The sequence below is a fragment of the Glycine soja genome, chromosome 1 (assembly GCF_004193775.1).
Source record: "Glycine soja cultivar W05 chromosome 1, ASM419377v2, whole genome shotgun sequence".
Taxonomy (NCBI): domain Eukaryota; kingdom Viridiplantae; phylum Streptophyta; class Magnoliopsida; order Fabales; family Fabaceae; genus Glycine; species Glycine soja.
This window is the reverse complement of record NC_041002.1, coordinates 21,762,937-21,786,652: the sequence shown is the minus strand read 5'-3', so window position 1 is coordinate 21,786,652 and position 23,716 is coordinate 21,762,937. Positions and strand designations below refer to the sequence as shown.

Sequence of the window (23,716 nt, the reverse complement as noted above, 5' to 3'; positions counted from 1 at the left end):
GTCCTCTGAAGGCAACGACATGTGGCCCTTTGAAGGCGAGGACGTGTAGTCCTCTGAAGGCGAGGACATGTAGTCCTCTGAAGGCGAGAACGTGTAGGCCTCTGAAGGTGAGGGTACGCGACCCTCTGATGGCGACGACGTGTAGTCCTCTTAAGGTGAGGGCGTGTAGCCCTCTGATGGCGAGGATGTGTAGTCCTTTGAAGGGGAGGGCGAGCAGCCCTCTAAAGACGAGGACGTGTAGTCGTCTGACGGTGACTGCGTGCATCCCTCTGAAGGTTAGGGTACGCGACCCTTTTATGCCGAGGATGTGTAGTCCTCTAAAGGCGAGGGCGTGTATCCCTCTGAAGGTGAGGACGTGTAGTACTCAGAAGGAGAGAGCATGTATCCCTCTGAAGGAGAGGGCATGAAACCCTTTGAAGTTTAGGATGTGTAGTCCTCTGAAAGTGGGAACGTGTAGTCCTCTAAAGGTGAGGACGTGTAGTCCTCTAAAGGTGAGGATGTGCAGTCATTTGAAGGTGAGGGCATGCAGCCCTCTGAAGGTGAGGACGTGTAGCCCTCTGAAGTCGTGGATGTGTAGTCCTTTGAAGTTGAGGATTTGTAGTCGTCTGAAAGTGGGAATGTGTAGTCCTCTAAAGGTGAGGACGTGTAGTCCTCTAAAGGCAAGGGCGTGTAGCCCTCTGAAGGAGAGGACGTGTAGCCCCCTGAAGGTGAGGACGTGTAGTCCTCTGATTGCGAGGTGTGTAGTCCTCTGAAGGTGAGGACATGTAGTCCTCTAAAGGTGTTGACGTGCAGTCCTTTGAAGGTGAGGGCGTGCAGCCCTCTGAAGGTGAGGATGTGTAGCCCTCTGAAGTCGTGGATGTGTAGTCCTCTGAAGTTGAGGATGTGTAGCCCTCTGAAGTCGTGGATGTGTAGTCCTCTGAAGTTGAGGATGTGTAGCCCTCTGAAGTCGTGGATGTGTAGTCCTCTGAAGTTGAGGATGTGTAGTCCTCTGAAAGCGGGAATGTGTAGTCCTCTGATGGAGAGGACGTGTAGTCCTCTGAAGGCAAGGGCGTGTAGCCCTCTTAAGGAGAGGACGTGTAGCCCTCTGAAGGTGAGGATGTTTAGTCCTTTGATGGCGAGGTGTGTAGTCCTCTGAAGGTCAGGATGTGTAGCCCTCTGAAGTCGTGGATGTGTAGTCCTCTGAAGTTGAGGATGTGTAGTCCTCTGAAAGCGGGAATGTGTAGTCCTCTGAAGGAGAGGACGTGTAGTCCTCTGAAGGCAAGGGCGTGTAGCCCTCTTAAGGAGAGGACGTGTAGCCCTCTGAAGGTGAGGATGTTTAGTCCTTTGATGGCGAGGTGTGTAGTCCTCTGAAGGTCAGGACGTGTAGTCCTCTAAAGGCGATGACGTGTGGCCCTCTGAAGGAGAGTACGTGTAGTCCTCTGAAGGCGTGGACGTGTAGCACTCTGAAGTCGAGGACGTGTAGTCCTCTAAAGGTGAGGACGTATAGTCCTCTTAAGGTGAGGACGTGTAGTCTTCTGAAGGCGAGGACGTGTAGTCCTCTGAAGGTGAGGGCGTGTAGCCCTCTGATGGCAAGGACGTGTAGCCCTCTGAAGGTGAAGTCGTGAAGTCCTCTAATGGCGAGGCATGTAGTCCTCTGAAGGCAACGACATCTGGCCCTCTGAAGGCGAAGACGTGCAGTCCTCTGAAGGCGAGGACATGTAGGCCTTTGAAGGTGAGGGTACGCGACACTCTGATGGCGAGGATGTGTCGTCCTCTGAAGGTGTGGGTATGTGACCCTCTGATGGCGAGGACGTGTAGTCCTCTGAAGGCGAGGGCGAGCAGCCCTCTAAAGACAAGGACGTGTAGTCGTCTGAAGGCGAGTGCGTGCATCCCTCTGAAGGTGATGGTACGCGACCCTGTTATGGCGAGGATGTGTAGTCCTCTAAAGGCGAGGGCGTGTAGCCCTCTGAAGGTGAGGATGTGTAGTACTCTGAGGGAGAGAGCGTGTATCCTACTAAATGAGAGGGCGTCAAACCCTTTGAAGTTTAGGACGTGTAGTCCTCTGAAAGTGGGAACGTGTAGTCCTCTGAAGGTGAGGACGTGTAGTCCTCTAAAGGTGAGGATGTGCAGTCCTTTGAAGGTGAGGGCATGCAGTCCACTAAAGGTGAGGACGTGTAGCCCTCTGAAGTCGTGGATGTGTAGTCCTCTGAAGTTGAGGATGTGTAGTCCTCTGAAAGTTGGAACGTGTAGTCCTCTTAAGGTGAGGACGTGTAGTCCTCTGAAGGCGAGGCCGTGTAGCTCTCTGAAGGAGAGGACGTGTAGCCCTCTGAAGGTGAGGACGTGTAGTCCTCTGATGGCGAGGTGTGTAGTCCTCTGAAGGTCAGGATGTGTAGTCCTCTGAAGGCGACGACGTGTGGCCCTCTGAAGGCGAGTACATGTAGTCCTCTGAAGGTGAGGACATGAAGTCCTCTGAAGGCGAGGACGTGTAGCCCTCTGAAGTCGAGGACGTGTAGTCCTCTGAAGATGAGGACGTGAAGTCCTCTGAAGGCGAGTACGTATAGTACTCTGATGGTGAGGACGTGTAGTCTTCTAAAGGTGAGGACGTGTAGTCCTCTCAAGGTGAGGGCGTGTAGCCCTCTGATGGCGAGGACGTGTAGCCCTCTAAAGGTGAAGTCATGTAGTCCTCTAATGGCGAGGCATGTACTCCTCTGAAAGCAACGACATGTGGCCCTTTGAAGGCGAGGACGTGTAGTACTCTGAAGGCGAGGGTATGTAGTCCTCTGAAGGCGAGAACGTGTAGGCCTCTGAAGGTGAGGGTACGCGATCCTCTGATGGGGAGGATGTGTCGTCCTCTGAAGGTGAGGGTACGCGACGCTCTGATGGCGACGACGTGTAGTCCTCTTAAGGTGAGGGCGTGTAGCCCTCTGATGGCGAGGATGTGTAGTCCTCTGAAGGCGAGGACGAGGAGCCCTCTAAAGACGAGGACGTGTAGTCGTCTGAAGGCGAGTGCGTGCATCCCTCTGAAGGTGAGGGTATGCGACCTTTTATACCGAGGATGTGTAGTCCTTTGAAGGCGAGGGCGTGTAGCCCTCTGAAGGTGAGGACGTGTAGTCCTCTAAAGGTGAGGATGTGCAGTCCTTCGAAGGTGAGGGCATGCAGTCCTCTGAAGGTGAGGATGTGTAGCCCTCTGAAGTCGTGGATGTGTAGTCCTCTAAAGTTGAGGATGTGTAGTCCTCTGATAGTTGGAACGTGTAGTCCTCTTAAGGTGAGGACGTGTAGTCCTCTGAAGGCGAGGCCGTGTAGCTCTCTGAAGGAGAGGACATGTAGCCCTCTGAAGGTGAGGACGTGTAGTCCTCTGATGGCAAGGTGTGTAGTCCTCTGAAGGTCAGGACGTGTAGTCCTCTGAAGGCGACGACGTGTGGCCCTCTGAAGGCGAGTACATGTACTCCTCTGAAGGTGAGGACATGTAGTCCTCTGAAGGCGAGGACGTGTAGCCCTCTGAAGTCGAGGACGTGTAGTCCTCTGAAGATGAGGACGTGAAGTCCTCTGAGGCGAGTACGTATAGTCCTCTGAAGGTGAGGACGTGTATTCTTCTGAAGGTGAGGACATGTAGTCCTCTCAAGGTGAGGGCGTGTAGCCCTCTGATGGCGAGGACGTGTAGCCCTCTAAAGGTGAAGTCGTGTAGTCCTCTAATGGCGAGGCATATAGTCCTCTGAAGGCAACGACATGTGGCCCTTTGAAGGCGAGGACGTGTAGTCCTCTGAAGGCGAGGACATGTAGTCCTCTAAAGGCGAGAACGTGTAGGCTTCTAAAGGTGAGGGTACGCGACCCTCTGATGGGGAGGATGTGAAGTCCTCTGAAGGTGAGGGTACGCGACCCTCTGATGGCGACGACGTGTAGTCCTCTTAAGGTGAGGGCGTGTAGCCCTCTGATGGCGAGGATGTGTAGTCCTTTGAAGGCGAGGGCAAGCAGCCCTCTAAAGACGAGGACGTGTAGTCGTCTGAAGCCGAGTGCGTGCATCCCTCTGAAGGTGAGGGTACGCGACCCTTTTATGCCGAGGATGTGTAGTCCTTTGAAGGCGAGGGCGTGTAGCCCTCTGAAGGTGAGGACGTGTAGTACTCTGAAGGAGAGAGCATGTATCCCTCTAAAGGAGAGGGCGTGAAACCCTTTGAAGTTTAGGACGTGTAGTCCTCTGAAAGTGGGAACGTGTAGTCCTCTGAAGGTGACGACGTGTAGTCCTCTAAAGGTGAGGACGTGCAGTCCTTTGAAGGTGAGGGCCTGCAGCCCTCTGAAGGTGACGACGTGTAGCCCTGTGAAGTCGTGGATGTGTAGTCCTTTGAAGTTGAGGATGTGTAGTCCTCTGAAAGTGGGAACGTGTAGTCCTCTGATGGTGAGGACGTGTAGTCCTTTGAAGGCGAGGGCGTGAAGCCCTTTGAAGGAGAGGACGTGTAGCCCTCTCAAGGCAACCTTATCCTATATTTTGCAAATCCCTCCTGGAACTCCCTTAGAGTGTGTGTTCTGTTTGATTTAGTCACTTGACCATTTTGGAGTGACTGCAATGGGGTCGTTTGATGTTTAATCAATCCATTGAAATTCCAGGGTTTGTCCCCCCCTTTTTTTGTTTAAAAAACATAGATGGGTGAGAACTTTTGATCTGCCCCTAGGTTCGCTTGAGGCTCATGCATGGTGCCCCTCATTGCCCCAGTGTAAGGCTTTGAGGTACCAATCGTTGTCTTTCGTCATGACCTTGTAGCAGGGAACCTATTTGGTGAGAACTTCTAATCTGCCCCTAGGTTTGCTTGAGGTTTATGCATGGTGCCCCTCATTGCCCTAGTGTAGGGCTTTGAGGTATCAATCGTTGTCTTGTTTTCACAACCTTGTAGCAAGGAAGAATGAAAGAAGCGACTGATTCTCAAAAAGGACTTTCAAGGACGAGAAATAGTTGAAGGATTTTTCAATTGACGGATTAAGTCAAATGACTCCTATTCTTGATAACTCACTTCTCTCTAAAAAAGACAAACTTTTTGGAATGATAAAATGAGGTCACATGAACGTCTATATTTTTACTTGAAAACACAATCAATCAAATGTTTTTTTCCTTTTCTTTTTGAACTTTTCTGCTTTACTCGTTGTTTACGACATCCTCACCAAACTCAGGAGCATATGTCGCTTGAGCAAACAAACCAATGGCTTGCACCCACATTCCAGTGGAAGCAAAGATGTAATTACGAGAGGATGAGGGACAAAGATGTCAAATTTATCCATTTTATTTAGCATTGTAACTGTGGCTTACAATAATGGCATAAACTTGAAAATCCTAGTGAGTCATTAGAGACATCTAACAACAGCTTTCAAAATTGCCCCATGTGTGGTGTTGCTTGTCAATGTTAGGATTCAACAAGTGATTCTCCTCAAATTTCAGCCAGCCCACATCAATTAAACCTTGCACCTTATGCTTCAGGGTCATACAGTGCTCAATGGAATGTCCCGGAACTCATCCATGATATGCACATGTTGCGTTCGAGTTGTATCCTCAGAATAATGGAGGTTGAGGAAACCTAGCAAGGGTTATGGCTACCATTGTAGTATCAAGTAGATAAGGGAGCAAGTTAGCATAGGACACTAGAATTGGGGTGAATTCTATAGGCTTTTTTCTGCAAAATTCCTTCCTTGGTTGGTGTTTTGGTTCGTGCTAAAGGTGGTGTTTAGCATTGGTTGTGTGGTAGGTGGGTTTTGTGGTTGATTTAGGGATGGCCTTTGTGGATAACTAGGTGGTGTGTAAGGAGAAGGGTTGTTATTGGCTAAGTAATGACATTGTTGGGTTGGTGGGAAACTTGGTTGTATAGGAATAGCAGTCACAGCATAGGTTTCTCCCTCATTCTCACCCTCTTCATTTGCCCCAGTTTTTGCATTTATCAAAGCATGATGATCAGATTTGCCTCTTTTTAGACCTACTTTGATCATTTCGCCAGCGAAGACCAAATTCGCAAAGCTTGAAGGTGTGTGATGTGCCATCATTTTCTTATATTTTCTAAACACTTTTAGCACCATTTTAATTACTGATTGGTCTTAATTGTCAATTAATTAGGCAGTTTTGTTATTTGGGCTCATTTAGCTAATTTGATGTTTTTAATCTAATTTCAGGAATTAATGAAACATTGGGCTTAATCCGGATTTTGGTTGTGGACTTGAAGACGACAAATAAAGTAGCGCTTACCTTAGTTAATTTCTAATTAGGAAATTTCGCAATTTTATTTTATGTGGTTTAGTGTTTATTTCGTTTTGGGCCAAAGTATTGTAATAGGGCCTAGTAATTTTGAGTGACTCTTTTTAAATAGCAGCCTTGGGATTCGTGCAAGGCTATTCTGTTATGTTATTCATTATTCAAAGCTTTGTTGAGGGTTTTACATTTTTCTACTTGAATGCTACTGTTTCGTTCTTAATGCAATTTTCCATTTTCTGCTTCTAATTACAATTTTGTTCTTGTTTCTTCTTCTACTTTCATTTACGTTTCTGCTTTTAGTTGCATTTGCGTTTTCTGTTTGAATCTATGGAAGGCTAGATTTTCTGGTGTTGTTTCCTTTTGAGGACGAAGCCCAACTCTCTTTGAGGTTTCGTTTATAATGTGGCTTCTTGGCAGTTTCCCCTTCACTAGTTAACCCAAATTCGTGAACATTAATCAGTGCACGCTTCGTGTTCAATTAATTGCCTCTGAGCCTAACTTGCGTTCATGCTTAATGGACGAAGGGCTAACTGGTGTATGTGTTGCCTAATCACGTATTGACAACCCTAAGTTGATTTTCGCTTAGTAAATTGATATAGGGTTGGATTAAGTGGTTAACTGTTAGGGACGAATTCTCCATAACCCAAGATAAGAGAATGGCTTCTGAATCAGAGGAAACAACCCATTTTTAATATTAGTAGTTTCGTATTCCAGTTTACTTGTTCTGTCCATTAAATCACAAAACAAACAACCCCCCCCAATCGTTACTGTTACTGCAAGTGTATTATGAACATTTGGTTTATCATTGCTCGTTGGGAAACGACCTAGGATCACTTCCTAGTTACTGCTTTTTCATGTTTATTTGTTCGGGTACGGCCTCGATCAAATTTGGCGTCGTTGCCAGGGAGCAGTGTCCAAAGGTTCATAATAGCTAGTGTCGTGTTAGTGTTTAAGTCTTTCGTGTTTTATGTTTAATTGTTAGTATTGTGTTAGTATGTGTGTTGGTGTTGTTTAGTGTCCTGGTATTTTGTTTAGTGCGTGTTCTATTTTAGTTTTCCTATTAAGCACCTTCCCTGTTTCAGTCTTGGGTGTTTTGCTGTGAATAGTGTTTTGCAACGGACTTAGCGACCACTTTTGCTTGCGGCAAAACAGAGTAGTAGTAGAAATCATGTAATGACGGATTTTAGCGACCACCCATGCTGAATTATTTGGGATTTTTTGTTTCAGTAGCTAGGGTTGTTATTTTTGGCTGAATTTTTTTGTGGTAACTTCTTTCAATCCATATTTAGTGGGAAAAATAGCTAGAGCCTTTAGTTTGGTCAGATTTGAAAGTTCCAAAAATGTAGCGAATTTTGTGTTTGTCAAAACTTCAAATGGCCATAACTTTTGCTCCGGTTATCAGAATCACAATTATTATATATGTATTTGGGGTAGAAAAAAATTTCCTACGCCGTGGTAGTAGGCCCTGGGCTGGCTGAGGTCTCCATCGTCCAAAAATAGTGATTCTGTCAAAAGTTTTTTTATTTTTCAAGTTTTATTCACTTATTTTTCTTAACCTACCATAGTTAGACTTTGAATTTTTGCCTGAAATTTTTTGTGCCATCTTCTCATCATTTTATAAGGTTGCTCAAAAAATTTCAAGTCATTTGGATATCATTTGAGGGTAGCTGTAGTTCAAACCTACACCTTTATTTACATGACAAGGCAACTAGTTGTGCATGCTGAATGTAGTGTATGACTAGAGGCAATCCATCTGACTTACAACCCTTTGATCCTGAGATAGATAGGACATTTCATAGATTAGTTAGGCATCATTTTATACCTTTTGATCATCCTGAGCATTCCATTACTAGTGAATCTGTGCATTCTGTTATTGGTGATTTTGAACATCCTAATTTTGAGCATTATAATTTTGAGCATTCTGATTCTGAGCATTCTATTATGAGAACATGGCACAACCTCCACCCCGTGAGAGGACTCTAAGGGAAATGGCTGCACCTGATTTCACCTACGAAAGCTTGTGCATCGAATACCCTGATGAGGATGTCCCATATGTTCTTAAAATTGGACTGATCCATTTGCTTCCAAAGTTTCATGACCTTGAAGGTGAAGACCCACACAAACATCTGAAAGAATTTCATATTGTCTGCTCCACCATGAAACCCCAGATGTCCAAGAGGATCACATATTTCTGAAGGCTTTTCCTGATTCTTTAGAGGGAGTGGCAAAGGACTGGTTGTATTACCTTGCTCTAAGGTCCATCACGAGCTGGGATGACCTTAAGAGAGTATTCTTAGAAACAATTTTCCCTGCTTCCAGGACCACAGCCATCAGGAAGGATATCTTAGGCATTAGACAACTCAGTGGAGAGAGCCTGTATGAATACTAGGAGAGATTTAAAAAACTATGTGCCAATTGCCCTCACCATCAGATTTCGGAGTAGCTGCTTCTCCAATATTTTTATGAAGGACTCAGTAATATGGAGAGAAGTATGATAGATGCTGCCAGTGGTGGAGCCCTTGGAGACATGACTCCTGCTGAAGCCAGAAATTTAATTGAGAAGATGGCTTCCAACTCCCAGCAGTTTAGCGCCATAAATGATGCTATAGTCATTAGAGGAGTGCACGAGGGAGCTACAAACTCAGCTGCATCATTTGAAACTAAGAAGCTTGAAGGAAAACTAGATGCATTGGTTAACTGGGTAACCCAGCTGGCCTTGAACCAGGAATCTGTACCTGTCGCAAGGGTCTGTGGTTTGTGCTCCTCTGCTGACCACCATACAGACCTTTGCCCTTCCATGCAGCAACCTGGAGCAATTGAGCAGCCCGAAGCTTATGCTGCAAACATTTACAATAGACCTCCTCAACCTCAGCAACAAAATCAACCACAACAGAACAATTATGACCTCTCCAGCAACAGATACAACCCTGGATGGAGGAATCACCCTAATCTCAGATGGTCTAGCCCTCAGCAACAACAACAGCAGCCTGCTCCTTCCTTCCAAACTGTTGTTGGCCCAAGCAGACCATACATTCCTCCACTAATCCAAAAACAGCAACAGCCCCAGAAACAGCCAACAGTTGAGGCTCCTCCGCAACCTTCCCTCGAAGAACTTGTGAGGCAAATGACCATGCAGAACATGCAGTTTCAACAAGAGACCAGAGCCTCCATTCAGAGCTTAACCAATCAGATGGGACAATTGGCTACACAATTAAATCAACAACAGTCCCAGAATTTTGACAAGCTGCCTTCTCAATCTGTCCAAAATCCCAAAAATGTCAGTGCCATTTCATTGAGGTCGAGAAAGCAGTGTCAAGGACCTCAACCCGTAGCACCTTCGTCATCTGCAAATGAACCTGCTAAACTTCACTCTACTCCAGAAAAAGGTGATGACAAAAATTTACCTAACAATTTTTGTGCAGGTGAATCTTCCACTAGTAATTCTGATTTGCAGAAGTAGACATCCCTCCTCTTCCATTCCCTCCAAGAGCAGTTTCCAACAAAAAAATGGAAGAGGCAGAGAAAGAGATCTTGGAAAAATTTAGAAAATTAGAGGTAAACATACCTCTGCTGGATGCAATAAAGCAAATTCCAAGATATGCTAAATTCTTGAAGGAGTTATGCACTAATAAGCGGAAGCTTAAAGGAAGTGAACAAATTAGCATGGGCAGAAATGTCTTCGAATTGATTGGTAAATTTGTTCCCCAAATTCCTGAAAAATGTAAATATCCAGGTACATTCAGCATACCTTGTATTATAGGGAATAGTAAGTTTGACAATGCCATGCTAGATTTAGGAGCTTCTGTTAGTGTTATGCCTCTGTCTATTTTTAATTCTCTATCTCTAGGTCCCTTGCAGTCAACTGATGTGGTAATTCATTTAGCTAATAGAAGTGTTTCCTATCCTGTTGGTTTCATAGAAGATGTCTTAGTTAGAGTTGGTGAACTGATTTTCCCTGTTGATTTTTATATTTTGAATATGGAGGATGAGTTTTCTCAAGAATCAGTTCCCATCATTCTAGGTAGACCCTTTATGAAAACTACTAGAACTAAGATAGATGTATATGCAGGCACACTATCCATGGAGTTTGGTGATATACCTGTTCATTTTAATATTCTGGATGCTATGAAATACCCATCTGAAGATCTTGCTGTATTTCGTGCTGAAATAATTGACCATGTTGTTGATGAATAAATGACTGATCTTTACTTTAATCTGCATGCCTCTCACTCTTCATGCATTGAGTCTGAAATTGTACTTGATCATATGTCTGAATTTGATGCTGAGAGTTAATCTGAAAGTGATATTGATTGCATGTCTGGTGGTGGTGTTTTACCTCTCGAGATTGATTTTATAGAGTCAGATAGGACTAACCATGTTTCAGGAAGTACACATACCTCTGACTTTCTTTATGAGGTACAGGATGAGAAACCATCTCCTTCTATCCAGCCAACCATACCAGAATTGAAGCCTCTGCCATCAAATTTAAAATATGCTTACTTGGATGATAGCAAAAGTTTTCCAGTGATTATATATGCCTCCCTTGCTGATGAGTAAGAGGAGATGTTGTTGTCTGTTCTCAAGAAGCATAAGAAGGCTATAGGCTGGACCCTGGTGGACATTCCTGGTATTAGCCCATCCACATGTATGCATCGAATAAATTTAGAGGATTGAGCTAAACCAGTAAGACAACCACAGAGAAGACTCAACCCCGTGATTCTTGATGTAGTGAAGAAGGAGATAACCAAGCTTTTGCAAGCTGGAATCATTTATCCTATCTCCGACAACCAATGGGTGAGTCCCGTCCAGGTAGTCCCGAAGAAGACCGGCCTCACAGTGATCAAAAATGAGATGGAGGAGCTGATTCCTACTCGGGTGCAGAACAGTTGGAGAGTCTGCATTGACTATAAGAGGCTGAACCAGGTTACCAAAAAGGACCATTTTCCCCTGTCATTCATTGACCAGATGCTTGAACGCTTGGCAGGTAAATCTCACTACTGTTTCCTTGATGGTTTTTCTAGTTATATGCAAATTACTATTGCTCCTGAGGATCAGGAAAAGACCATATTCACCTGCCCCTTCGGCACTTTTGCCTATAGGAGGATGCTTTTCGGCCTGTGCAATGCCCCTGGTACCTTCCAACGGTGCATGATTAGTATTTTTAGTGATTTCTTGGAAAATTGCATAGAGGTGTTTATGGATGATTTCACTGTGTATGGATCCTCTTTTGATGGTTGTTTGGATAGTTTGGAAAAAGTTTTGAATAGATGCATTGAAACTAACCTTGTTCTAAATTTAGAAAAATGTCATTTTATGGTTGAGCAAGGTATAGTTTTAGGCCACATTATTTCCAATAAGGGTATTGAAGTAGATCCTGCAAAAATTTCTGTTATTTCACAATTGCCTTACCCCTCTTGTGTGTGAGAGGTGCGATCTTTTCTTGGTGATGTAGGATTCTACAGGCGCTTTATAAGGGATTTTAGCAAAGTAGCCCTTCCACTGTCCAACTTGTTGCAAAAGGAGGTGGAGTTTGACTTTAATGACAGATGCAAAGAGGCTTTTGATTGCCTCAAAAGAGCGCTGACTACCACCCCCATCATCCAAGCACCCGATTGGATAGCCCCTTTTGAGCTTATGTGTGATGCATCAAACTATGCATTGGAGGCTGTCCTTGCTCAGAAAATTGATAAATTGCCCAGGGTGATATACTATGCTTCTAGGACTTTAGATGCTGCCCAAGCGAATTATACTACTAATGAGAAGGAGCTTCTAGCCATAGTTTTTGCTCTTGAAAAATTTCGATCTTATTTGCAGCTCTAAAGTACTCGCATTATTGTTTATACTGACCATGCAGCTCTAAAGTACTTGTTGAAGAAGGCTGATTCTAAGCCTAGGTTGATCCGATGGATGCTCTGGCTCCAAGAGTTTGACTTGGAGATCCATGATAGGAGCGGAGCACAAAATTTAGTTGCTGATCATTTGAGTCGGATCGAATGTGTAACAGATGCGGATTCACCCATTCGGGATGATTTCCCGGATGATCATTTGTATATACTGTTTAGTATTTCTGACGCTCTTTCTACTCCTTGGTTTGCTAACATTGTCAATTATTTAGTTGCTTCTGTTTTTCCTCCCTCAGCATCTAAGGCCCAAAAAGATAAAATTAAAAGTGATGCTAAGTATTTTATTTGGGATGACCCCTACTTGTGGAAATTGTGCAGTGATCAGGTAATTAGATGATGCATTCCAGATCATGAGACTGACTCAGTCCTGCAGTTCTGTCATTCTTCCGCACCGGGAGGTCATATGGGTGTTCAAAGGACAGCTCGCAAAGTGCTTGATTGTGGATTTTATTGGCCCACCATCTTTAAAGATGCGTGGAAGATCTACAGCACTTGTAAGCAGTGTCAGAGAGCAAGAAATACACTTACATGGCGACAACAAATGCCTCAGCAACCTATGCTATTCTGTGAGGTGTTTGATGTCTGGGGTATAGATTTCATGGGCCCTTTTCCTGTCTCTTTTGGTTATGTTTACATTCTCCTTGCAGTTGACTATGTTTCCAAATGGGTGGAAGCCAAGCCCACTAGAACTAATGATGCTAAAGTTGTTGCAGATTTTGTCAGGTCTAATCTGTTTTGCAGGTATGGAGTACCTAAAGCAATTGTTAGTGGTCAAGGAACCCATTTTTGCGATAGAACAATGCATGCCCTGCTTAAAAAGTACGGGGTGGTACACAGGGTACCACACCATACCACCCCCAGACCAATGGACAGGCAGAAATTTCTAACAGGGAGATCAAGGGAATTTTAGAGAAGATTGTGCAGCCAAGCAGGAAAGATTGGAGTACCAGGCTTGATGATGCTCTCTGGGCACATCGGACTGCCTACAAAGCACCCATAGGAATGTCTCCTTATCGGGTTGTCTTTGGAAAGACATGTCATCTTCCAGTGGAAATTGAGCACAAAGCATACTGGGCAGTGAAGACTTGCAACTTCTCTATGGATCAAGCTGGTGAGGAAAGAAAGTTGCAACAGAGTGAGTTAGATGAAATCCGCCTAGAAGCCAACGAGAATGCCAAGTTCTACAAAGAAAAGACCAAGAAGTTCCATGATAGCATGATAGTTAAGAAGGACTTCATGGCTGGGCAAAAAGTGTTATTGTATAATTCTAGGCTTGGACTCATGAGTGGTAAGTTGAGGTCTAAGTGGATTGGTCCTTTTGTTGTTACTAATGTTTTTCCTTATGGTACAGTTGAGATCAAAAGCGACTCCACAAACAAGAGCTTCAAGGTCAACGGACATCGACTTAAGCCATTCCTCACAAACCCTTCTTTAGTGGACGTAGTGGTGGAGGAGACTTCCTTACTCCACCCTATTCTTCCTCCACCATGACTTAGGGAGTTTTTCTTTTCCTATCTCCTTCTTTGCTTTTATTACACTTGTCCGATTCTATTTGATGATTTAATTGTTTTTAATCTTTTAATTGTGCTACATTGAGGAAAATGTATTGTTTAAGTATGGGGGGGGGAGTGTTCTTTGGTTTTGCTAGTTTTGTTGGTTTTGTTAATTTGTTAGTTGTGTTAATTTGTTAATGTTGTTAGTTTCGTCGGATTTCTAGTTTAATATTTTGGGTCAATTTTGTGTGCATGTACAACTTTGCATGTTTTTCTTTGAATTATAGGATATGTTCAAGAAATGGGTAATTGTTTTGAAAATAAAAGTTCTTGACATTTTGTGACTTGAAATCCTTGATTCTCCTATATATGTCATGATAGTTTTGAAAGCTCAATTTGAAAGTGATGAGTTTACCTTTATGAGAATTTGAGCCATCCATCTTCATAATCATTTGGTGTGTTTTGCCCCATTGATTGCTTGCACAATAGCCTTGGCTTGATTCTTGTTGATGCTTCCTAATTCACATGCATATTTGGAAATGATTGAGGCAATTTTTTTCTCATAAGCTTCTAGCCAAATGGACTTACCTTGAATTAATTCCTTTGATAGCTCTTTTGAGCCTTGTTTCCCTTTCCTTGTTTTGAAGCTCACTACAAGCCTTAAATGAAAAACCATGATATCACCATATCCTTAAGGAATTTTGGAGCTTTGGAATTGTTTTGGGAATAAGTGTGGGGTTTTTGTTTCATTGGATAACATGTTTTGTTGGCTATGCTTCATGATGTATTTTGGGCCATACTTGATGTACATTGTATATGGGTTAAATGTTGGACATGCTGAATGAGATGTTGTTTCTCAAAGGCTACGTACATAAAAAAATCGAAAAAGAAAAAGAAAAGCAATAAAGTTGAGTGAATAAGATCTTAAATGACAAAAGAATGATGAGACTCTTGGTTCTACTCTTTATGTTTAAATTTTATCTTTACTTCTTTTTATTTTCTTATTTTTTCTTAATATGCACTTATTCCCCATTGCTCCTCTATTCCTTTGGGATTCAGCCACTTATTCCATATTTTCCATACCTTGTCCTTGGCCCCATTACAACCTTAAAACACCTTTTGATCCTCATGTGCTTGTGTTTATGGGTTGATTGTCAATTTTAGAATCTTGCTAAGTTTATGTGGTGTTTGTTTTCATGGGTACTTTGAGGGTAAATAGTAGCCTAGACACTTGAGAGATAGAGTGTATAACTTGTGAGGCTTTATCACTTTTCATTCTTGAGCTGATTAACTATTTTGCCATGATTGGGTTGCTTGGATGATTTTCATGAATCTCTTGACTTTTCGGATCTCCTTATGTTAGATGTTACCCATTCCTTTCATTCCTTGATGTTCATTGAGAAATATGTGAATGTTTTCGTTTGTCTCTCTTTGATATCCTTGGATTTTGTTCTTTGTTTCATTTTGCCCAGGAGTGCAAAAGGCTAAGTATGGGGGGTTTTGATGTGCCATCATTTTCTTCGATTTTCTAAACCCTTTTAGCACCATTTTAATTACTGATTGGTCTTAATTGTCAATTAATTAGGCAGTTTTATTATTTGGGCTCATTTAGCTAATTTGATGTTCTTAATCTAATTTCAGGAATTAATGAAACATTAGGCTTAATCCGGATTTTGGTTGTGGACTTGAAGAGGGCAAATAAAGCAGCACTTACTTAGTTAATTTCTAATTAGGAAATTTCGCAATTTTATTTTATGTGGTTTAGTGTTTATTTCGTTTTGGGCCAGAGTATTGTAATAAGGCCCAGTGACTTTGAGTGACTCTTTTTAAATAGCAGCCTTGGGATTCGTGCAAGGCTATTCTGTTATGTTATTCATTATTCAAAGCTTTGTTGAGGGTTTTACGTTTTTCTGCTTGAATGCTACTATTTCGTTCTTAATGCAATTTTCCATTTTCTGCTTCTAATAACAATTTCGTTATTGTTTCTTCTTATACTTTTATTTACGTTTCTGCTTCATTTACGTTTCTGCTTTTAGTTTCATTTGCGTTTTCTGTTTGAATCTATGGAAGGCTAGATTTTCTGGTGTTGTTTCCTTTGGAGGACGAAGCCCAACTCTCTTTGAGGTTTCGTTTATAATGTGGCTTCCTGGCAGTTTCCCCTTCTCGTGTTTGATTAATTGCCTCTGAGCCTAACTTGCGTTCATGCTTAATGGACGAAGGGCTAACTGGTGTATGTGTTTCCTAATCACATATTGACAACTCTAAGTTGATTTTTGCTTAGTAAATTGAAACTGGGTTGGATTAAGTGGTTAACTGTTAGGGACGAATTCTCCATAACCCAGTATAAGAGAATGGCTTCTGAATCAGAGGAAACAACCCATTTTTAATATTAGTAGTTTCATATTCCAGTTTACTTGTTCTGTCCTTTAAATCACAAAACAAACAACCCCCCCTCCCAATCGTTACTGTTACTGCAAGTGTATTATGAACATTGGTTTATCATTGCTCATTAGGAAACGACCTAGGATCACTTCCTAGTTACTGCATTTTCATGTTTATTTGATTCGGGTACGGCCTCGATCAGTATGTAACCCACCATTTTTCATAACAGAACACTGGTAATGTGTCTACTATCATTGTTATCATTTCTTTCTCCGTCATTGAGGTGCCACTTGAGCTGCCAGGTCTCTCCACCTTTGGGCGTATTCTTTGATAGATTTGTGCCCCTTTTTGCACATTGTTGCAACCTACGCTTCGGCGGGAGTCGTGTTCCAAGAAAGGAATACGCACGGAGTCGCCACCAACGTTTATTTGAGAAAAACGTCAAAAAAACCGGAAAAGACGTGGTCTACGAATTTTAAGTGAAAGGTTCGGGAGTTGTATTTACGCACGGGGAAGGTATTAGCACCCCACGCGTCCGTCACAAGGGACGACAGCCTTTAATCAATTGTGCAAATATGACTTCAATTTATATTCTTTTCCCTTTTTACGTTCTTATGTCTTTTATATGCCTTTTTATATTTTTATCTTTTTGTGGTCGACAAGGGCGTTTCCCTTTGCTCCTACATATTCCTCAATTGCAATGAGAAAATTAGACCTACGTAGTTCTTTTGTGAACAAAGCGTTTTGGTTATTTTTTATCCTTTTTTGCAAGATATGTTTTTATTGAATAAAAGATCATTTAAGGCGTTGGACCATTAGACAATCTTTCGATTCTTTTGAAAAGTGAGAAAACATTAAGGCATTGGACCATTAATGATTTCATTATTTTTGAAAGAGGTAACAAAGTTACATATTGATTTTAGGCCTTTTAGAAATCTACACTTAACCAATAAAAGCGGAAAAGACCATTTCAAGGCGTTGGACCTTTGAAAATGGCTTTTTTAGACGATGACAAAAGTTTGGTTTATGAATTAATTTTAGCCTTAGTTTCACTTTGGCTATTAGTCGATTCGATTTAAGAAAGAGAAATCCCAAAGAAAAACGTCCGATTGATTTTTTTGATTTATATTACTAAAAGATATTTTTTATTATAATATTATTATTTTACCTCTTTTTGGTTTCCAACGTGGTTACGGCATGACCGAACGGTCGGATTTCATTATAACAGAAATTAACGAATGTTACAATTCAAATGATCGGTGGAAATTTATTTTATTTTTTATTAGGGGAGAAAATGACTCAAGTAAATGACTAAAGCACGTCAAAAGGGGGTATGGAAAGTAAATGAAACGAAAATAAAAGCACGTGAAAACAAATGAGGACCACTAAGGGTGCAGTTGAAGACCGAAGAACGACGAAGAACGAACGAAGAACATCGAAGAACAGTTGAAAATCTTCCCGGAATCACCCACGGAAACGTTACGGAAGCGCCTCGGCTTGGATTTTCTTCACGGAAACAATTTTTCTCACTAATTTTAAGTGAATCTCAGATACCAGAAGGGCTGAACCTTTTTGTTCTTCCCTCCTTCCCCTATTTATAGGAAAAGGAAGGAGATGCTTGCCACCCAGCTCGCCCAGGCGAGCTAGGTTGCTTTCCCCAGAAGCAATCGCCTTCTGGAGGAACATCCTGGAAGGCCCAAGTGGGCCTGGTTGCTATTTGAACCCCCATTTTTACTAAATACACCCCCTGCCTTTTTTTGGTGATTCTTTTTCCGTAAAGTTACAGAAACTTACGAATTTCGTAACGATACTTGTTTTCTTTCTGTAATGTTGCGGAACCTTACGGATTACGTAATCATCCCTTTTTTGCCTTCCAGAACGTTACAGAACTTTACAGATTACGCACTAACACTTCCTTTTAATTTCCGGCATGCCACGGAACTTCACGGATTGTGTACAACACTTATCTTTTGGCTTCCGGCATGTCTCGAAAATTCACAAATTTCCTAACCATGGGTGCAAAATACCTTGAAGTGGTCAAACGAGGGTCGCATCCCAACAACGGATGGTCCCCGGATGAAATTAGGGTATGACAGTTGCCCCTCTTTACTTGTCTTTTATTGGAGATAAAAGGGAAGTAAAGATAAGACACTAATTTCGTTCAAGCGAAACACCATTCGGCTAGTGAACCTCCCTGCCAGTGGAACCTGCAAAAATTTGAAAATGAACAGTATCGACACATCATCCTAATACTGTCGAATTTGTTCCTCTTGGTTGCTACAAGACGCAGAATGATCATAATTTGTCTTCGCGTTTTGTTGGACACGATCGAGCCTGGGTGGAGAGACATAGAATGACCATAATTTGTCTCTGCGTGCCACCGGACACGATCGCCTCTGGATGGCAAAAAGGTGCACGAAATGACCATAATTTGTCTCCGCCCACCTCTCGACTTACTGTCCCCGAATGACAAAGGGCGCAAAATTTGTCTCTGCGCATTTCTCACTCGACTTGCGAAATCTGAATAACAAAGGGCGCAGAATCTGTCTCTGTGCTTTTACCACCCAACTTGTTGTTCCTGAATGATAAAGGACGCAGAATTCGTCTATGCGCATTTATCACCCAATTTTGCGAAATCTGAATGGCAAAGGGCGCAGAATTCGTCTATGCGCGTTTACCACTCGACTCGCTGCTCCTGAATGATAAAGGGCGCAGAATTCGTCTATGTGCGTTTACCACCCAACTTGTTGTTCCTGAATGATAAAGGGCGCAGAATTCGTCTATACGCGTTTATCCACTCAGCTTGCTGCTCTTGAATGATAAAGGGTGCAAAATTCGTCTATGCGCGTTTACCACTCGACTCGCTGCTCCTGAATGATAAAGGGTGTAGAATTTGACTCTGCACGTTTATCACTCATCGAGTGTGCGGATAACCGCATGTCATTGGGCCCGCCGCCTCTGGATGACAAAAGGCGCAGAAGACGACGTTAGTCTCTGCGTGCTATCATGCTTTGAGTCTTATAGATAGCAAAAAGGTGTGGGACCAAATGGTTCCCGCATGCCATCGGGCCTGCCGCCTCTGGATGACAAAAGGCACAGAAGACAACGTTAGTCTCTGCATGCTATCATGCTTTGAGTCTTATAGATAGAAAACGAAAGTGCAGGCCCGCCGCCTCTGGATGACAAAAGGCGCAGAAGACAACGTTAGTCATTGCGTGCTATCATGCTTTGAGTCTTATAGATAGCAAAAGAAAGTGCGGGACCAAATGGTTCTCGTTTGTCATCGAGCCCGCCGCCTCTGGATGACTGAGATTGTGGGGCGGCTGACAAAAGCGAGGCTCTTGCTCCTACGTTTCCTCAATGAGGAACTCAGACCTACGTAGTTCTGGATAACTTGTGAGACTAAAAATAGTCTCGGTGTTTTCTTCACTAAAATGCGAACATGCTTTAGTCAGGAGAGAAAACTTCCAACTAATCAGAGCAACATATGCTTTTCGGATGAAAAACAATGTGTCTACCGGGGAAGGGGAGTATGCTGATGAAATCTTCTCATAACCACAAATGAGATTTTGGATGTTAGCATTTCGTTTCTAAATGACCATTTAGAGGAAACACTGGGTTAAAAAAATAGAAGAAAATCACTCAAAGTGTATCAATCTCACACAGGTAAGTGTTTTATCCTAATTCCAAACCATAGATATGTCATGACTTGATTTTGCAAATCATTTCCTATCTAATCAAAGATTATATGCGTGATCATGGATCAATAGGACTTTTCTTGGGGAATGGTGTTTTTTGGTGGAAACTTTGGCTTTGAGTGTTTTTGGCCTTTTCCTTTTCTGTTTTTTTTAGTGTGAGGCGAACAAGTCACCGACGCATAGGATTTTGGTTGGCAATCAAAGGAAGAGGTCTACTTCAGGTCGTGGTTTCCCCTTTTTTTTTGTTTACTTGGTAGTAACTCTGTACATGTTCAAATGTTGTCTGGTCCAAAAGACCTTTCTGCATATTTCTTCTGTTTTCTTTTGATCCTTGATCGGGAATTTTCTTTCCTTTCTTTTTTTTGTTTGCTTTCTCTTAATCTTTGATTGGGAATTTTCTCTTTTTGCTTTCTTCCGATTCTTTGATCGAGAACTTTCTTTTCTTCTTTTCTCTTCTTTTCTTTTTTTGTTTTCTTTTGAGGGAAAGGTTTATGGTGAGTTGGGATTTTGGCTCAAGGCTTGTAGAGCGGCTGGACATGATATATGTCAGGGTTTGGTTTGGTTCAAGGATAAAAGGGATGCCCCATATTATTTCCATGACACAAATGCAAAAAATGATGATTTGGAAATTTTATGCAAAACTAGTCATGCATGCACCTATGCGGACACTCTAGTGTCATACTTTTATGGTCATGTGATGCTAGGGCTCATGATTCATTTCCTCTATTTAAATCAACCCAGTGTTTCCAAAATATGTTCTTTTATCAATTTGTGCATTCATCCGAATCTATTTTTGGGTGTTCAGGAAAATTTTCACAGCATTCACTCTTCAGGTGTATACACATTTTTCAAAAGCTGGTTATGATCAGTGAATTTTTTTTCAAAGAAAAGCTGGAAGTCATCTCTTTTCAAAAGCATGTTGGTTTTTCAGCTAGACAACTTATTTTTCTTTTTTCTCTTTTCCTTGTTTGTTTTTGTTTTTTTCTTTTCATGAGGTATTTTGTTACCTAAAAATGTGTATATTTTTGTGAGGTATTTTTGCTATATACATGCATATCCAAGGTATCTTGCTACCTAAACATACATATATATGTTTTGTGAAGTATTTTTTTGTTACATACATGCATATCCAAAACATACATATATATATATTTTGTGAAGTATTTTTTGCTACATACATGCATATCCAAGGAATCTTTCTACCTAAACATATATATATATATATATATATATATATATATATATTGTGAGGTATGACTACCTTCTGAGCTTGTGCTTGTTTTATTTAAATTCCTAGGATCATGAGCTACTAGGTGCATCCTACTATAAAAAGTGATCAAATAACAAGCATAGATTCAAAAGGTACTAGGTTGCCTCCTAGTAGCGCTTCTTTAACGTCTTGAGCTGGACGCTTGATGACTTGTCGGTCACGGACCTAGTACTTTTGCTTACCTTTGGCTTTGGACTTCGGTTGAGCAATGTGCATACTTACCTATGTCATGATGGCGTGACCTTGCTGGGGGGAATGGGCACCCTATAGGACTGACAGAGGCCCGTAACCAAAGCTGGAGACCCCAGGGCCCTGTTGGACTTCTCCGAGTCCACTGGGTGTCTTGTGGGCACGACCCCTGCAAATAGTAGATGGCATTAGAAATCAGTTGGAAATAATGCATACCTACCTATGTCGGGACGACACAGACCAACTGGTACTTCCGCAAGGGGAGATCGGCATTACGGTCGCTGGGCAGAATGTTGCTAAGTAGCAACGTCATCCATATCTGTGTAATAGTGGTCATGTTGGTGCGCATGATCCACACTCGTTTCTTTGTAGCGGCACAGGTGAAATCTTGCCCCGGTATGCATAGTAGTTGCACGATAGCCTCCTCCTCTGGTTGTACTTGCATAGGTGGCCCTCCTCCAGGATCAGGGGGTGGCCCAGGAACTGATAAAAGGAAACTACTGGCCCCTTAACCGGGAATGCAAGTCTTGGTTAAGCATTTAAGGGTAGAGGACCTTAAATTCTCTTAAGGTGTGGATATGGAGTCCACTGAAAGTGAGGACGCGTAGCCCTCTAAAGGCGAGGGCGTGCAGCCCTCTGAAGGCGAGGACGCGTAGTCCTCTAAAGTGGAGGACGTGTAGTCCTCTGAAGGCGAGGGCGTCTAGCCCACTGAAGGTAAGGACATGTAGTCCTCGGAAGGTGAGGCGTGTAACCCTACGAAGGCGAGGGCGTGTAGCCCTCTTAAGGTGAGGACATGTAGTCCTCGGAAGGTGAGAGTGTGTAGCCCTACGAAGGCGAGGGTGTGTAGCCCTCTGATGGCGAGGAGGTGTAGTCCTCTGAAGGTGAGGGTGTGTAGCCCTCGGAAGGTGAAGAGATTGACTCATCGAGAGGTTCGGTCATCCCAAATCCACACGATTGGATATTAGATGTAGGAAATCTATGCAGTTAACATGATTTTTAGGGATGCAGATGCATGCAACCTTTGTCTTGAAATGCGGTAAATGCATACTTCATATGAAACAATGCAATGGAAAGTTGTACAATGTTCATGACATTCTTTCCCTATTTTGTGATTTTGATTTTGATTTAATTTTTTTTGGAAAACACAGATTGACTGTCCTTTTGAAAGAGGTGATAATTCATGCAACCTCATCCTATCTTTTTGCAAATCTCTTCGGGAACTCCCTCAGAGTGTATGTTCTGTTTGATTTAGTCACTTGACAATTTTGGGGTGACAGTAATGGAGCCGTTTGACGTTTAATCAATCCATATAAATTCCAGGGTTTGTCCCCCACCTTTTTTTGTTTAAAAACATCGACGGGTGAGAACTTTTGATCTGCCCCTATGTTCACTTGAGGCTCATGCACGATGCCCCTTATTGCCCCAGCATAAGGCTTTGAGTTACCAACTTGTTATCTTTCGTCATGACCTTGTAGCTGGGAACCTATTGGGTGAGAACTTCTAATCTTCCCCTAGGTTTACTTGAGGCTCATGCACAGTGCCCCTCATTGCCCCAGTGTAAGGCTTTGAGGTACCAATCGTTGTCTTTCGTCATGACCTTGTAGCAAGGAACCTATTGGGTGAGAACTTCTAATTTTCCCCTAGGTTCGCTTGAGGTTTATGCATGGTGCCTTTCATTGCCCCAGTGTAGGGCTATGAGGTAACCATCATTGTCTTGTTTTCACAACCTCGTAGTGAGGAAGAATGAAAGAAGTAGTTGATTCTTGCAAAAAGAATTTCCCAAGGACGAGAAATAGTTGAAGGATTTTTAGTTGATGGATTAAGTCAAATGACTCATATGTAGAAGCAAGATGTTTTGATGTTTTGATGATGCCAAAGGATCAAGTGCTTCTAAGTTTTATTCAAGACAAGAATCCAAGAATCCAAGAAAATCAAGATATATGATCAAGTTGATCTCTAGAATCTTAGGAAGAAGTTTCCAAATTGAAAAAGTGAAAGGTTTGGCCAAAGAATTCTATCTAAATCATTTTAAATTGAGATTTACTCTCAGGTAATCGATTAACAACAACTGAAAATGTTTATCACAGTCACTAGAAATTTGAATTCAAAATTTATAATTTGTAATTGATTACACATAGATGGTAATTGATTACCAACAGTTTATTGAGCGTTGTAATCGATTACACAAGTCTTGTAATCGCTTACCAGAGGAGATTTTCAGAAAATAATTTCCAAGAGTCACATCTATCCAAATGGTTTATGAATGGCCATCAAAGGTGACTTGGAAACACGAATTTAAAGAGAGTTTTCATTGCCCAAAAAGTTTTATCCTCTCAAAAAGATTCCTTGGTCAACCACTTGCATATTCAATAAGGAATTTTGATTGATCTTCATTGTACAATCTATCTCTTTTAAGAGAGATTTCTTCTTCTCTTCTTCTTATTTCTAAAAAGGGATTAAGAGATCGTGGGTCTCTTGTTGTAGAGGATTCCTGAACACAAGCGAAGGGTTGTCCTTGTGTGGTTCAGACTTTGTAAAAGGAGTTTTACAAAGAGAGTGGAAAATCTCAAGTGGGTTGC

The 23,716-nt window shown here is 42.3% G+C and overlaps 1 non-coding gene across 1 annotated transcript; it reads right to left on the bottom strand.

The window, feature by feature from the left end:
- Positions 1-8,528: 8,528 nt before the first annotated feature.
- LOC114368692 lies at positions 8,529-8,635 on the bottom strand. Its single transcript, XR_003657388.1, has one exon. It is a non-coding gene; the product is annotated as a small nucleolar RNA R71 (small nucleolar RNA).
- Between the last annotated feature and the right edge of the window lie 15,081 nt (positions 8,636-23,716).